General features: G+C 30.7%; 1 long non-coding RNA gene and 1 pseudogene across 1 annotated transcript; one reads left to right on the forward strand and one right to left on the reverse strand.

The window, feature by feature from the left end:
• Positions 1-1,142: 1,142 nt before the first annotated feature.
• On the reverse strand, positions 1,143-14,335 carry LOC120191901. Its single transcript, XR_005522736.1, has 3 exons — positions 14,200-14,335; positions 8,921-8,925; positions 1,143-1,155 (listed from the first exon to the last, which is right to left on the reverse strand). It is a non-coding gene; the product is annotated as an uncharacterized LOC120191901 (long non-coding RNA).
• LOC120191900 lies at positions 11,337-15,614 on the forward strand (annotated as a pseudogene).
• Positions 15,615-16,844: the final 1,230 nt, after the last annotated feature.

Consider the following 16,844-nt stretch of genomic DNA (forward strand, 5'->3'; position numbering starts at 1 on the left):
GTGAGCAAATGACCCTCCTATTTATAGGTGAAATGAGCCATCCTATCTCTAATGAAATTGTTCCACACGTCAGGTGCTAGTTGGAGAAGTAACAGCTGTCCCAGGCAACTGTCCCATTCCAGAACATTCTGTCTAGCACCTAATGACTAGGGTTGTTCATTCGGTTAAAACTGAACCGAACCGAATCGAATTAACCATAACCGAATTAACCGAACTTTTTTTTTTCTTTAACCATTAATCGAACCGAACTTTTTTTCGAAAATATTAACCGAACTGAATAAATTTCAGTTAATTCGGCTAATTTTCGAATTAACCGAATTTTTTTTAAAATTTTCTAATTTATATAAAAATTAAATGTTTTTAATTCAAAAAAAAAAGTTTATAATTAATTTAAATAATATATAATTATAAAATAAAAATTTCAGATAAAATTTTTAATTAATTAATATTGATTTATGTTTAAAAGTTTTTGGATCTTAAATTATTAATTGGGTTTTAAATGGTTTGGGCTGAACCCATATGTTATATATAATATATTTAATATTTTTTAATTAAAAAAATAGTTTACAATTAATTTAAATAATATATAATTATAAAATAAAAAATTTATATAAATTTTTTAATTAATTAATATTGATTTAGGTTTAAAAGTTATTGGATCTTAAATTATTAATTGAGTTTTAAATGGGTTGGGCTGAGCCCACATGCTATATAAATATTTAATATTTAAAATTTAATTTCGGTTAATTAACTGATTTCGAACTGAATTAACCGTTAACCGAATTCTAAAAATTTTCTTAACCGTTAACCGACCGAACTAATTCGATAACCGAACCGAATTAACCGAACTAATTCGGTTCGGTCGGTTAACCGAAATAGTTCGGTTATTTGAACACCCCTACTAATGACTCATCGCTTGCTGCAGCTTCTACTCCAATGCTACAACATTTTTGTACCTTTTTCAACAATCAAAATCAAAATAATCTCAAGAGAAACCATATTGCTCATGATGCATAATGCATGCAAATGTAAATAAAATGATCTTAAAATGCTTCTGAACATGCTTAAATTCAAAATAAATTTAAGTATAAATGATTTATATGATAACTCTTTTGGAGAGTTATCAATAGTATACAATATTAATATATTTTTATACTAAATTTAGAAGCGACTCAATGAGTTCATCTTCATTGATTGTTGCTCACCTCTATTCGACATTATCCGTTTTAGTTTTTTATGGGCTCTCCACTTCACAAGTCTCCCCTCCAAGGTTGCTGCTCCTCATCATCATCGACTGGAGTCTTTTGAGTGGACTCCACCTCTACAAGACTAGATCTTCTTGAGATTGATGCCTCGGTGTCATCTAGCACTCGTTTGGACTCTATTGGAGGTGTGTTCCACTTTCACTATGGTGGTTGAGTCGTTGAATTTTAGAAAGCTTTCAGCATCGACACTCCTCTTCAAGCTAGGCTGTGGAGCCTCAACATTGATCTTCAAGTGGCATGGACCCACGATTTTGAACGATTCCAAGTGTAATTGGACTATGCGGAACTCATGAAGTCAATCCTTACCCCGAAGACTTCAACCCTTTCTCATTGATAAAAATTATCTATGTTATTTGAAATCAGTCTGGTTTACGGAAATTCATTGGATCCCACAAGAATGCAACATGATAACTGATAAACTAGCGAAAATGTCTATTTTCAATCACTATAAAGTTTAATTACTCGACTCTGTATCGTCCGATGTTCAATTGCTTATTTCAAAGGATATTGGAAACTCCATATTATAAAATGTTTGTTCTTAAATCATTGGCTTGAAACCACCTTCCAATTCAAAATATATATCTTAATGTTATTATCTTATGCAAAAAATATAGATATAATCAACTTTAATTAAGTTGAGAACAAATAATGTTATTGATCAATAATCATCAATCAAACATGCATAATCAAAATAAGCGTAAAGTACACAAATGTTCCCTTGATTATAAAGTATTATTTTGTTGAGTTCACTTACTAATAAAAGTTATAAAATAGTCTCCCAACTATAGGACATGTTGTATTGAGTCATTCGATTATTAATTAAAAGTTACAAAAATATAACCCAACTATTCATATGCTCCAAACTCGTCATTTTTCGTTAAAAATTGACAGTCATATGAGATGGACTTAACATGTTGATTGTGATATGATAAAATCTGATCTCAGAAACGTTTTAGTTGTATTTTGTGGATCGAATCTCTGTTTACATTATGTCGTCAAGCTAGTGCTTGAAACATTATGTTGGCGACTAGTGCTTAAAAGAAACGGCGGTGCCAATATACAACATTAAATATAATTTTATCATATCTCAGACAGTAGGTTAACGTTAAGCTCAGACGAACGCCAATTTTTTAATAGAAAATGATAATTTTGGAACATATGAATAGTTAGGTGACCATTTTGTAACTTTTAATAGTTGAAGGACTCAACAAAACAATATCTTATACTTAAGGGACTATTTTATAACTTTTTAATAGTCATAGGACTCAATAAAGTAATGCATTATAGTCAAGGGACCGTTTGTGTACTTTACTCTTAAAATAAAAGTGGGTTATATTATATTATTAGAGTAATGTGATATACAATATTATATAACAACAACGATAAAGAATGTATGAAATCACCAAATAATATAATTTAATTCAAACAATTATTTAATCAATAAATGATATATAAAATCAAGTCAAAGTAAATCTAATTGCTCAAACTAAACGTAACATGGGTGTTTGCTATTTCTATATGGACCCATGTAGTTTGTCGTAGCACCAAGAAACGTGTAACATGACATTGAGAAAGATAAAGGAAATCCCAACAAGGAATATATGTGAGCAAACTTAATTTAAAAGTCGATAAAGATATTTATTTTTGTATAATATTCATAGTAGAATTGAGATGTACAATGTTGAGAATTCAATATATATATATATATATATATATATATATATATATATAATTGTTAAAAGGTTGATTCTTTGAATAGGTATTATATTGTATTCACTTCATAATTATAAAAGAACGAAGAAGAAAAAAAACAAAGTACTCGTATTGTGTCCTGATGGAGGGATGGGCACACCCTTAGTCAACAAACTGGAGTTCAAACGACTAGGGAACTGCTGAAGACACGACAGTCGTTGGTGGTAAACTAATACGATAACGGGTTATGGGAGGAGGATTGAAACATATTTCAACAACATCATGATAGAGAAATGGCCTAAACCTAGTACAACCATAATCATGATGTACAACCATACCTACTGGAACCAAAAATTATTCATTTCAAGCTCAAGTTTGTACATTGAATAGACTACCATGTCCTACTTTTACTTTATTTATTTCTTGAAGAGGAGCACTATATGATTAACTGTGTGCTTAAAGTACATTAAAGAAATGGTGGTGGTGGAGGAGATGGATCTGATGTACGTCTACTAGGTCCCGACGGAGGAATCGGCACTCCTTTAGGCAACATTCCGAAGTTCAAACTCTTCGGAAACAATGAAGACGTGACAACGTTCACTGGTGGCAAACCGATATTTGAACGAGGTGCCGGAGGACTAGGAACATACTTCAACAAATTACTTGTAAGCGACGAAGATTTAACAGCCGTCGGGGGTGAACGATATGATATCGGGTTGCCGGTGGAGGGTTAGGAGCATACTTCGACAAATCACTTGTAAGCGACGAAGATGTAACAACTGTGGGGGGTGAACCAATATGATAGCGGGTTGCAGGTGGAGGGTTAGGAGCATACTTCGACAAAACTGTAAGCGACGAAGATGTAACAGCTGTGGGAGGTGAACCAATATGATAGCGGGTTTCCGGTGGAGGGTTAGGAACATAACCCGACGAATCTCTTGTAAGTGACGAAGATGCAACAGCCGTGGGTGGTGAACCGATATGATATCGGGTTGCCGGTGGAGGATTAGGAGCATATTTCGCCAACATCATGACCCTGAGGGCTGCATCGACCGAAGAAGGGAAATGGGCTAAAAGTAGTACAACCATAAACATGATAAATAACCAAACCCTATGCTCCATCTTACTCGATTCTGTAATAATTGGGGGTTTTCTGGTTTTTTATGTCTATTGTATAAATAAACAAATTCTTATTGTTGTTTATATAGAAGTTTCACCATCAAAGAATTTATTGATTAAGATCAGTAAGTTATATTACTACTGAATATTTGAGATTTTAATTTCCTTAAAAGTTATTGCTTGATTTTATTGCATTTAATGGTGGTTGATTCTATTGGATCATATTCGTAATTTATATTTCTTCAACAAAAAAATTATTTTTGACAAAAAAATAATTTCTTTAATCTTTCTTATTACAGTCAGTCACGATTTCTTTTAATAAATCACCGGTATTCAATTTATTAACCGACTAATTCGGATCGGATATTGAAGAGCCAAGGGGACCCTCCCAACCCAGTTTGCTCAATTTGCAAATGTCAAGGTCCGAACCCCTGACATTGATTGAAGAATCTAGTGCCTCATCTCACTAGACCAAGTGAAAACCCACTATTTAATAATTTATTCAATAATATTTATGTATTTTTATATAATTTTTTAAAAATAGTTACTTAAAAAATTTATTTTAAATATGGATAAAATAAATCATCTTTTAAATTAAGATCATGAGTGATATGACAAATTAAGCGATTTGAAATAATTTCTCGTAAATGAGTAAGATCCAATAATTTATTTCCTTTTTTTATAGTGTTGCTCCTTTTATATGGACCCTAAAATTTTTAAGGAGTTGTGATTTATAATGAATTTATCATGATCTTAATAATTAAATTGATAATTTTAAATTCATTATGGATTTATTGGTGGAAGAGGTGCACCAATGAATCCATATTAGATCTTAATAAAAGGAATATGTCTCTTTATGCCATATTTAAGATTTAAACCTCTCAAAATCGAAGTAGAGCATTTCCTTTCATTCTCATAAAGTCTCCTCTCCTCTAAATAAGATTAAAATTAGATTTAGGATGATGAAAAAAAAACTTCAAAATTGATAAAATAGTACACATACCACGACCATAATATATAACCATAATCATTGTTCCATCTCGACTTGATGTATTTTTTTTAGATTCTTATATACAAGTTTTACCATTAATGAAATTATATTGATTCTATTACATTCAATTGGCAAACAAAGAAGTTCAAATTTTGGCGTATGTAAATGGAATAAATTGGGTTGAAAGGGTTATTCTCGTCTCTACAATATCCAGTCAGAATTAGTTGATCAATAGATTAAATATCAGTGGTTATAAAAAAATTACATTAGTTTTTTTACAAGGGGAAGATGGAATTTAATCGATATTGTTCTTTTGGAATAAAGGAAGAGAACAATTAACTCGTAGGAGTAAACAAATGATTACAATGAGGGGCTCAAAGAAAAGAAAACGCGAAGGAATGGAGAGATTCAGGGTGTCTACTTCATTTGATTGGCCCAATCCTTTTTCTAAGGAGATAGATGGAGTTTGGAAGATCAATTGGGTGGAAATTCCAAAGTCTAAAAACAAAGGTGGTTGGGGTTTAAAGACATGGAAGCATTCCTCTCTAATATTGTGAGAATCGGAATAGTGAGAACTCATCAAGTAGTCTTTATAGTTAAAGGAAAGATTGTCCTTTTTAAAGATAATAAAATGGAGTAGTTGTGTTTGCAGAGCATGTGTAAGTTATTAATAAATCAAGAAAATTATGAATACATATCATCTTATAAATTATAATCATCCTACACTATTAGAAAAAACTTGGAAGGAAACTCTTACAATACATGACCCACCCATTTTCAACCAACCAAAATGGAGTAGCTATTGGTATCTACAAAAACATGGAAGAGAAGTGAGTTGTTCTTTTGTATGCAGAAAATCCCCGTTGGAAGACTCACCTACCAAAGTCAGGTGTGCGACGCAGATCTGTCCAGATTAGTCAAGGCGAAGCCTTGAAACTGGGAGGGCAACAAAAAAAGACATGGAAGCATTCATCTCTAATATTGTGACAAACAAATTGTCAACTGGTTAAGAAAATTATGAACATATATTGTCTTGTAAATTATAAGAACCCTAAACAATTTTTTTAACTAATCTAGGATAAGTACAATACAATATATGTTCAAAGATAACTCTCAACCAATTGACAGTAAACATTCACACCCCTCACATTCATAGTGCTCGAATCCAAGACCTCAAAAAATAATAACAATTACTTTACTGTCAAAATCATAATTGCTATGCAACAAAAACTTGGATATCCCAACACCTCACTTGCCCCAATTCGCAACCACATCTACTGCTTTCTTGGAAACTTCATATCTCCCCACTACTTTGTATGTCAAATTATTCATCTGCTGATCAAAATCAGTTGGTTTATTTAAAAAAAAAAATTGTTTAAGATCCCCAATGATTAGAGAAATTATTATTATTCTTAAAAATTTTGGGTTTAAGTAATTATGTTTGTAGGATGTGTGTTGTCAATAGTTAAAACAATATGAATATTTAATATCTCGTAATCACCTCATACTATAAAAAAATAAAATATTTTCTAATTATATGTTTATTTACGATTCTATATATAAACGTTCATTATAATTTTGATTTTTTTCTTTCTTAATAAAAGTAACTAATATTTTTTAAAGAAATTCACTGCAAATATTTGTAATGGTTAATTTTAATTTTAATTATTATAATTTATAATTAGAAAAACTAAATTGATAGGGAGAAAAAGTTATAATATATCATAATTTCGAAAAGATTGTTTAATAGAATGTCAACATTTTTTTTATTTCAACATTGCAAAGAAAGGAAATATACTTAATAATAATCTTAAAAATGCAATTCTTTTCGTTTCATGTTTAATAAATATTAACATTAAAACAATATTATTATTTTTTTAATAATTTTTATCTAGGGGAAAGGATTGAGAATTTTTCTCTTAATGGATATTGAAACCACAACCTAAGATAAATGTGAGGTACCAACAGAGAGCTTTTAACTATCCGCTCTAGAAATTTATTATTAACTTAAAAAAGTACTAATGAATTATTACTTCTGAGATAAAACGTTAGATCCCTTAAATAAAGTAATAAGTTCAAATTGTGATGTTGTGGATGAAAAAAAAAATGAATTGAGATGATTATCCTTATAATAAACTTCTATAATATTTTATTTGAATTAATCAATCACTAGATAATATACTAAAAACTATATCAAACAAAACTAAAAAAAAAGAAAATAAAAAAAATATTTTATTATCATCCATCATAGTTTGCACATGCAACATCAATCATCATCATCAAAATAATTGCTTTTGTTTGGCTTATTTTCACCACCTCACCATTCCATGGGTCACATTAAGGTAGTATAAAAATAACATAACATATATTATTGTTTCATTGTCAATCAAACATCACTTCCTATATAATTGAATAACTAAGCAAACAATAAGGTGTGGATGCCCATAAACATTTGCCTTTTATGACCATGTGACATACATGTGACGTATTCCACAATCTCATTGAAATAATTTATAATTTGGTTATTTTTATAACTAGTCCCAGTTTGTAATTATTTTGTTTTATTTCCATATTAGTGTAAAATTAAATTAATTTCATATAATTAAATAGTTCTATATAATGTATGGTTTAAGATTTACTTACATAATGTAAAAAAAATAGTTTTACATTGATTTAGGATCATTAGATGAGTGAAAATAAACAACTGAGATTATCTCCTTATTTTTTTCAATGAATATCTTCTTATTTCATATTATTAATCTCAGCTGTTGTTTTCACTTACTCAATAATTCTAAATTAGTATAAAAAAATTTAATTTTATAATGTGTAATTGGATCTTACCTCATAATTTATATTTTATTATATATTTAAATGTTATGTAAATTATAGTTATAATCCATATATATTTGTATAAAAAAATTAATCAATACGATTTATATATGAGATTGTAATTATAATAAATGCATTTATATAATAAAGATTAAAATTAATCATTATAATGTACGAATAAATAAAATTTGTAATTAAAATATAGACTTAAGGGTCACATTTGTCCTTGGAGTAGACCCAATTTATCATTTTTGTCATATTGTATTTTCGCTTCAATTAAGCTCTCAAATTTATTTAATTGTGTCATTATATACCTTACCCCTAACTTAAACTCTAAATTGATAAGCCTAAACCCTGAACTATAAACTATAAGTCATAAACCCTAAATCTTAAAACATTCGATTTTGGATTTTAAGTTACGGTTAGGATGTATAATGATACAATTGAATAACTTCGAGAATTAAATTGATATGAAAATACGATAAGATATAGTGGTAAATTATGTATACTATAAGAGCAAAAGTTATCATTTTACCTAAATTGTTTTAAATCTAAACTAAAATAAAATATAAAATAATAACTTATACAATAAATAAAATAATACCTCAAATATTAATCATCTTTAATTATTGACTTAAGAAATGATACCAAACCCAAGACTTTATTCCAATTTCCAAGTTTCCAACTTGAATTTACCCCTAATCATGGGGCATTTATTCTATTATAATCAGATTTTAATATAAAAATAAAAATATTTATTTTGATATTAAGGATATTGTCAAGGAAAGATACTCGTAATTTTATGTAAGAGTCTAAATTTTAAAAAATATATTAAAGTTATAAAATTATAAAAAAAAATATGTGATGTAAAAGCAGATCAATAATAAATAAAAAAATAGATAAATTATATATAAATTTAAAATTTCTAAAAGATGTGACTGATTCGACATTCCTTGTTCCATCATTTTATTCTTTTTACATTCATATTAAGAATGCCATGAAATTTGGACCGACGAGTTATTACTCTACCTATGGTCTTTCAAAAAAATAAAAAAGAGTTTGGGTTAGATTATGTTTTTTAAAGATAAAGTTGACTCGAATTTGATTTGATTTTATAGTGAAAATTTCTTCGACCCGACTTGATAGATTATAATTATCATTTATATATATAAGATAATTACAATAATATTCATATTGTATATTTATTTTCAATCATGTCTTATTTGTTATATATATATATATATCAGGTCAGTCGGTTGTGAGTTTTTACAAAAAATGAAAAAAAAAAAATCAGATCAAAATTAGGTGGATTAAGCTTCCCTAAACATATATTGAGAAATGAGCGAAAAAAATATAATACTTAAATCGATCAAAAACCCAACCCAATGGAACCAATATTTATCCCTATTTTATATTTGTTAAAAAAATACATAATTTATGCTGACAACTCCATTGTCTAATAATTTGTTATAATCCAACAAATTATATTTCCATCAAAATCAAGGTCTCATTAGCAATCCATATGCTAAAATCTAATAATTTTAATCCTCTACTTAATCTAATACTATTTTTTTCATAAAAAATATTTTTGAAGTGTCGAACAATTTTTATTTGCACATAGAAGTATGTGTTATTTACCAAACTATATGAAAATGTCAAGATACATTATCATAGTACTTTATATTAAAAGGTGTAAACTATAAATTTCATCATTCAATTTTCTTATCACTCTTGTTTTGGTCATTAAATTAAAAAAAAAGTTAATTTGATCATTCAAATTTAGAGATTTATCCTTTTAATCATCCCATCAATATCTCTCTAACTTTGTGTTAACTCGTTTTTTATTAATTTTTTAGTTACGTAGGCACTAACCTAAATTTCGACTACCGCTCGTCGCGATTGACAATTTCACTAACAGGCATCACCCACGATTTTTAGAAATTAAAAATTTCAGATCATATTATTCTGGCCCCCCTACGTTTGAATATGATCCTTTATGAGAAGGTGGTGGCCATTAAAACCTGCAAACATTTCCAGAGTACATTAGGCATCTACACAAATTTATACACATGATGGAGAATATTTCGATCACAAAAAATAAACAAAATTATTTGATTGTATTTTTTTAGACATGTTCTTTTGCAGGAACATATATGCAAAAGGAAGAAGAAGAAAAATATTAGAAAAACAGTGCGCCTTCGACTTTGGAGTATCTCGGGTGATCATAGCTTCTATTTGAATATCCTAACGGTGTAGAGGCCCTTCTTTTAGGGTAAATAACAACAAATCTTAATTTAGATTACATTTAACAACAGACAATAAAGATTAAAAAAAAGAAAGAAATCAAAGCATTTAATGTTAGATTCATGAAATATACGGTTAGAGATGGACCAAAAGGGGTGGGGGCAGTTGCCCTGTTAAAAATTTAAAATTACCATATATTTTAGATTTTTTTCTATGTATTTTCTATTGAAAATCTATTTTTGTCCCTTGAATTTTATAAATTTGTCCACACTAAAATTTTAGATATTCCTCCCTAATATAAAATTCTACATCCATCACTGTTTACGGTGTTTCCAGTTAAACGAACACTTGATTCACGTTCAGGAATGCGAAATGAATTTATTGAAAAATTTTAGGATTCATTGACTATCGTCACTGATTAGAACGACAATCGATCACAAACAACGATGGTTGAAATTTGAGTTGGTTTGAACAAAGAGAAAGAAAATAAAAGCAAAAGAAAAGAAAATGAAGAGAACAAAGTTTTATAGAAATCTAAAACGACATTGTTTGGTTTAAATTATTTTTTAAGGATCCAAAATGATGTTATTTTAAAGTAAATTACCATATATAATATCGTTAACTATTTAACAACATAATGACAAAATAAAACATATCAAATTAAGTGATCAAATTAAAATATTTAAAACAAGAATAAGGCACATTTGAGTAGAGAAAACTATAGTTGACTCTATTAAGAAAATTAATTCACAATAAATTATTTAGGGGTAACTTATATTAAGATCACTTGATTATCTATTAAAAATATCACTTAATCACGATCCTAATGATTTTGTTGGTAAAAGAAATTGTTATATCTTTAGATTCCGAGTTCGAGCATTAGAAAATTCAGGGATACGAGTATTTAATGTGACAATGTCAAATGGTTGAGAATATAATAAATTATAAACATTATTCGATTACAATATTTTATAAATATATCATTCGATTGTTACCTAATTTTCTAAAAGTTACACATATTTGCAATAATATTTTAATTAAATGATTTATTTATAATTTATTATAATTATCCATTATTCAGTGACATTAAATTAAAAAAAAAAACATCACAAAATAAAAATACCCTTTTAAATTAAAAGAAAAAGAAAAGAAAAGGAAGATCAAACTATAATTTGGGAGCGAAGAAGGCTCAAATAAGAGAGATCTTCACACAAAAATCACTCTTTCCGAACTCTTGATTTCTTTTTCTCTAGATCTACTGCTGTTTTATTCTAAAACACAACCTCTGTTGGTATTGTTGTGATTTTAAAACAATAAATGTTGATTCCTTTACAAGTGATTCGATTATAGCCCTCTGATTCTTCCCAGGACCACACCTTTTTTATCTCGAAAATACGGTGGATGTCGACGAAAAATTCCATTTTATTTGAGGAATTGAACAAGAAAGAAAACCCATTGTAGTATGTCAGTTTGGTGATGGATTCAAGCAAAAGCGCTGCTTCTTCTCAACAAATGGCATCGTCGATCGAAGGCTAGTGGTTTTGTTTTTGTTTTTAGTAACTTTTTGCTAGAAATACTCTTCGTTTCCTTATTTCATTGGTTGTTTTTCCACATTAAATTTATTTTAGGAACTTATCGAGTTGATTTGCCCCATCTCTAGATGCTTTGCCCATTAGGTTAATTATGAATTTTAGCTGGTCATGATTATTAGCGTGTGTCAATCTGAGGTAGATTCACACTTTCCTCGAACTATGTTTAGCGCTGAGTTTTGGTTTATCTTATAGCAGCTTCCTTTGTGAAGTGATTGAAAAGTTTTGATTTTGAGGGGTGGTTCTGCTGGTGTTATTCGTGTGCTTTGGGGAGTTTTTATATGGACTTGGGGTTTTCCAAGAAAAAAGAGAAAGATGTAGGGGCAAAGAAAATAAAGGAAAACTAAGTGCGTCGGTTTTGCTAAGCTCGGAGTATGATGATTTAAAGTCTACAATTCTGTACATTTCCTTTATAGTTGATTCTATATCTATGTGTGGTAATCAAGGTTGGGAGAAACATACATCTATTTATGCGCATTTTTTATTCCTCTTGTGGAAAGCATTCATTGCTCTATTCTCTCGTCTTTTTAGTTGGGCTAGCACATTGTCAACATGACATAAATAGATCAATTTGTTTGTCATAATTGTTGAAAAATTCAATTTAATATATGGGGGTGGGGGGCAAGGAGATTTTATAGTGTTATTTCTCAACATTGGCAAGTGGAATGGTTTCTTCTAATCAGCTCATTTGCTTTCGTGAGCATATGTTCTCAGAATGCAAATTTCATGTTCGCAGTGCAAGAATGTTTGCTTTTGTTGTATAATGCCATTTTCCATCTATAGTTGAATTATATTTATAGGTTGACATGAAAGTTTTTTTATGCAATGATGCTGAATGATATTAGCTTTATTTTTGTGTTCCTTGTAAAGAGGATTTAGTTGTGGAGTTCTTGTAAACCCATCACTGATCGGCTTGTTAATTGCTGCAGATATTCATGAGAGTCATCAACAAGAATTAGAAAATTTGACATTGACAACACAACCCTTCAAAACATTAAGGTTTTTCATTCTGGCTATCTATCAATATTTTAAGCGATCAGCACTGTATCTTTTGGCAAAGGGTGGTGGGCTTATGCTTTCAAGCACTCTAATAGCAGTTCTTGGAATTTTTCTTGTGACCATTGAGGGTCCTCATGAAAAGGTAGGTAAATTTTTAGGTTAAACTAGTCTTTTCATCCGTCTTTATCATATTTTTCTGTTGATGCAAAGCATATATGTGCAATTTTGTTTGTAGCTTATAAGGGTCTTACTTTTTTTGGAATTAGTGACTGTGAGGCAAATTGCTCATTACTATTTTTTTTTCATTTTGTGGGGGGGGAGTTGAGGTGATTGTGCTGGTTCTTTCTTTTGTCTCTTGATGAGCTATGCATATATTGTAACCATTTTTTTCGATCTATGCATATATCGTAACCATTTTTTCTATGGTGCTGATGATAATCTGTGCTCATTATTTAGTTGAAATAATTCTATTTCTTGGTTCATCATTTATTGTGCCCTGATCAATAGGAACGATACTTAACTGTTGATATCTTCATTGCTTTTTTCATCAGCACATCGAGGAAGTTTCTCATTATGTTCAGTTTGGACTATGGTGGATAGCACTTGGTGTTGCATCTTCAATCGGTCTTGGTAAGAATATTTATTTTATGAACGTTTATGATAGTCTGGAGGAATATGCTTGATGAATATTACGTGATTTGGATTAATTTTCGATTTTCTATGCTGTTATATCAGTGTATGATTATAGGCTAATGCTGGTTGACTAAGCAGATGTCAAATTTCCCTTGATCTGACCTGTCACTTCTTTACTTCAAATTTCCTATTCCAGGATCTGGTCTGCATACTTTTGTCCTATATTTGGGTCCTCATATTGCGTTTTACCATAAAAGCAATGCAATGTGACGAGTTGACCTGAAAAGTGCTCCATATGATACAATACAGTTGAAGAGAGGCCCTTCATGGCTGGATAAATCCTGTGAAGAGTTTGGACCTCCGTTGTTTCAACATCCCATGGTTCAAGGGTTCCACTTAGCAGCATACTGCCGCAGGTGCAGATGGAAGCTATCTTATGGGGTATCGGGACTGCACTCGGAGAGCTTCCTCCTTACTTTATCTCAGAGCTGGTATGTGCACCGGATTTATACTTGATGTATTTTATTTACAATAAAAAGATTTACCAGAAGTATTGGTTTTGACATTTCTGGAAGAGGCCCACTCCGATTTTCATAAGCATTGATACTGGATATAATGCTCAAGGCATATTTATTTTCCATAATATGATGATCTCGGGTTTTATTTTCTGAGAAAAATGGTTCACCATTTAAATGATTTCATTCTTCCATCTTTTTTTTCTACTTTTGATGCTGCTTTGGTTGGTAATTAATTTTGTACGAAGTTCAAAACCTTGGCCGTTCTCTGATCCGAAAGTTAACCGTCTACTAAAGATTGTTATATAATTGTAAATTTTTACCTGACGTTGATCTTCTGCTTATGCAGCTAGAGAGTCGGGAAGAAAATTGATGCCATGGAAGAATTGGATGCTTCCTCAAGTGAGAAATCTGGAGTTATAGCTACTCACCTGAAAAAGATCGAGGGCTGGCTGTTATCGCACTCCCAACACTTGAACTTCTTACCATTTTAGTTCTTGCCTCGGTCAGCACCTTTCTCTTCACTGCAATTTTGTTTCTCTATGACTATGGTTTTACTGTTTTTCGTCTTCGTGACACCTAGGACACACTTTGCCTAAAACTACTAATGTTTTTATCTCAGTAAAAGTCCTACTTTAAGACGACATCCATCCTGGTAAAATTTTCCCAAGCCATAAGAATATAAGTTGACCGTGGTTTATATGTAGTATTATCCCGCAGTTGATGTTATTTTGTAAACCAGCTGATCATCTTAATCGTGTTTCAGGTCCCCAATCCTTTATTCGACCTTGCTGGTATCATGTGTGGACAATTGGAATTCCTTTCTGGAAATTCTCTCTCAACATTGATTGGGAAGGCATTTATCAAAACTTACATACAGGTTTTTGATTTCCTCTTTGTGTTTTACTGCAAGCAGAACTCGAATTGCTTCGATATTTTTCTTCTTTAACCAAATTGATTTCTTTTGATTCCCTGAATTGGTTTTATTATATGCTCATTTGTCGATTCTCGGTACTGGCATTGGCCAAAAAATGTCTCAATTCTCGAATCGTTAGATGAATTTATGTACTAAGTACCTTCTTTCATTCCTTCTCTGCAGATGGTTTTCATTATCTCCGTCTGTAATAATCAACTCCTTGACTGGATCGAGAATGAATTGATCTGGATTCTTGGCTTCATACCCGGATTCGATACTTTCTTGCCCACCCTCACGGCAAAACTCCATGCAGCCAAAGACAAGTACTTGGCCCCACGCCCTCTACCTTCAAATATCAAGGTACTCCACTCTCTTAAAGCCAAGTATAAACAATTCAATCCATTTTAAACCCGAGTTATGGCCGACTCGAATCTAACAAATTCGGAAATTTCATTGCGCAAAATGATGCTGTAGGGGAAGTGGGATTTTTCATTCACTTCAATCTGGAACACTGTTGTGTGGCTTATGCTCATCAACTTCTTTGTCAAGATTGTTAATGCAACTGCTCAGAGGTATCTTAAAAAGCAGCTGGACGAGCAGGTAGCCAATATCTTACCTGCTTCAATAGATTCAGATTGACCGTGTTATCTCGGACGAAACTATTGCATTGTACCGTGTAATCATCTGTCTCTAAATTAATTTTCTTTCGGTGAACTATTTCATAAATTATTACCATTGAAGCTACTTTAAAAAGAAAGCCCCTGCTTGGCTAGTACCCTTGTTAGAATGTAGTATAGACAGAGAATAGGAACACAGAGAACAGAAGGTATAGGTCAGTTATATCCCTATGTAATGCTCTGGTCTGGGTGGGGGGGGGTTTAAACCATTGTGTTTTTCTCCATCTTAAACTACTGTTTGCTTGATTCTGGGAAATTTGAGATCTCATAATTTTTCACCCTCAACTTCCTACTTTGCTGCCATCTTCACTTGCAGGTTTAGACGTAATGGCAAAAATGCTCTTAATGTTTGAAAATAATCATTTAACTTTTTTTTGGAGTAATTTAGCCCCAAATGTTTTATTTGGGGCAAAAAAGTTCATTCATTAATGAAAATTGTTAGTTAACAAATGGTTAATGTTCCAAAATAGGAATTTTTTTGTCCTAAAATGTAATGTAATGTTGGGAGTCAAAAATGTTTTAGAAAGAAAGAAAAAGAGTTAAGGTGACTATTTAGTCCAACGTAAAGGATTTGTTACCTTAAAATGAAACATTAAACATTGTGATTAAAATGTTAAGAAAAAAATAATATAGACCAAAATGACTAGAATTTTTATATGTTATTGTCATTGAAAGTGATAACAATTTTTTTTTTAAATTATCTTAAACATTGAAGTAATATAAATTTATTATTGATCAAATATGATTAATAAGATTTTCATATAATCCGAATTATAAGATAGAATAAAAATCCATTATTGTGGGAACAAAATAACCCTACTAATCCAAATCCAACGATACAGTGAAATGAGGCCCATGGGTCATGCTGCCGAAAGAGAACCAACACATGTACCTAACGCTGTGATTTGTGAGCACAAGGTTTTTTTTGTTTTGATAACGTTGGACCTCTCAAGATTAGGTTAAAGAATCCGACCCTATAAAAGAAACCTCCGAAAGGATTCAAAGAACCCACCACTCTATCTCCCGCTTTTTTCCAGGATTTCCAACCAGCGCAGTTCGAACTTAGAACATGAGACCAGCTCGTAATCCCAAGAACCCTTGCTTTGCCAATTGAGCCAGACAAGTTATTAGTTGTCGCCTTTTCGATCAGTTGGTAGAGATCCCCTACATCAAGTCCCACTGAAACATTGGTTAATCTTTCCTATGGAAACAAAGTAAAATTCAAGCGATTTTAATGATTAAAAGATTGTTGTGATCTTTGAGATTTTGAGTCGAACATCATAATATATATATAATATATATATATATATATATTAAGAGTTTTTTAAATAAATATTCTTTTTGACAAAATTTATAAAGATACTAACTTCAACAA

The sequence above is a fragment of the Hibiscus syriacus genome, unplaced genomic scaffold, assembly GCF_006381635.1.
Source record: "Hibiscus syriacus cultivar Baekdansim isolate YM2019G1 unplaced genomic scaffold, ASM638163v2 tig00116971_pilon, whole genome shotgun sequence".
NCBI lineage: Eukaryota > Viridiplantae > Streptophyta > Magnoliopsida > Malvales > Malvaceae > Hibiscus > Hibiscus syriacus.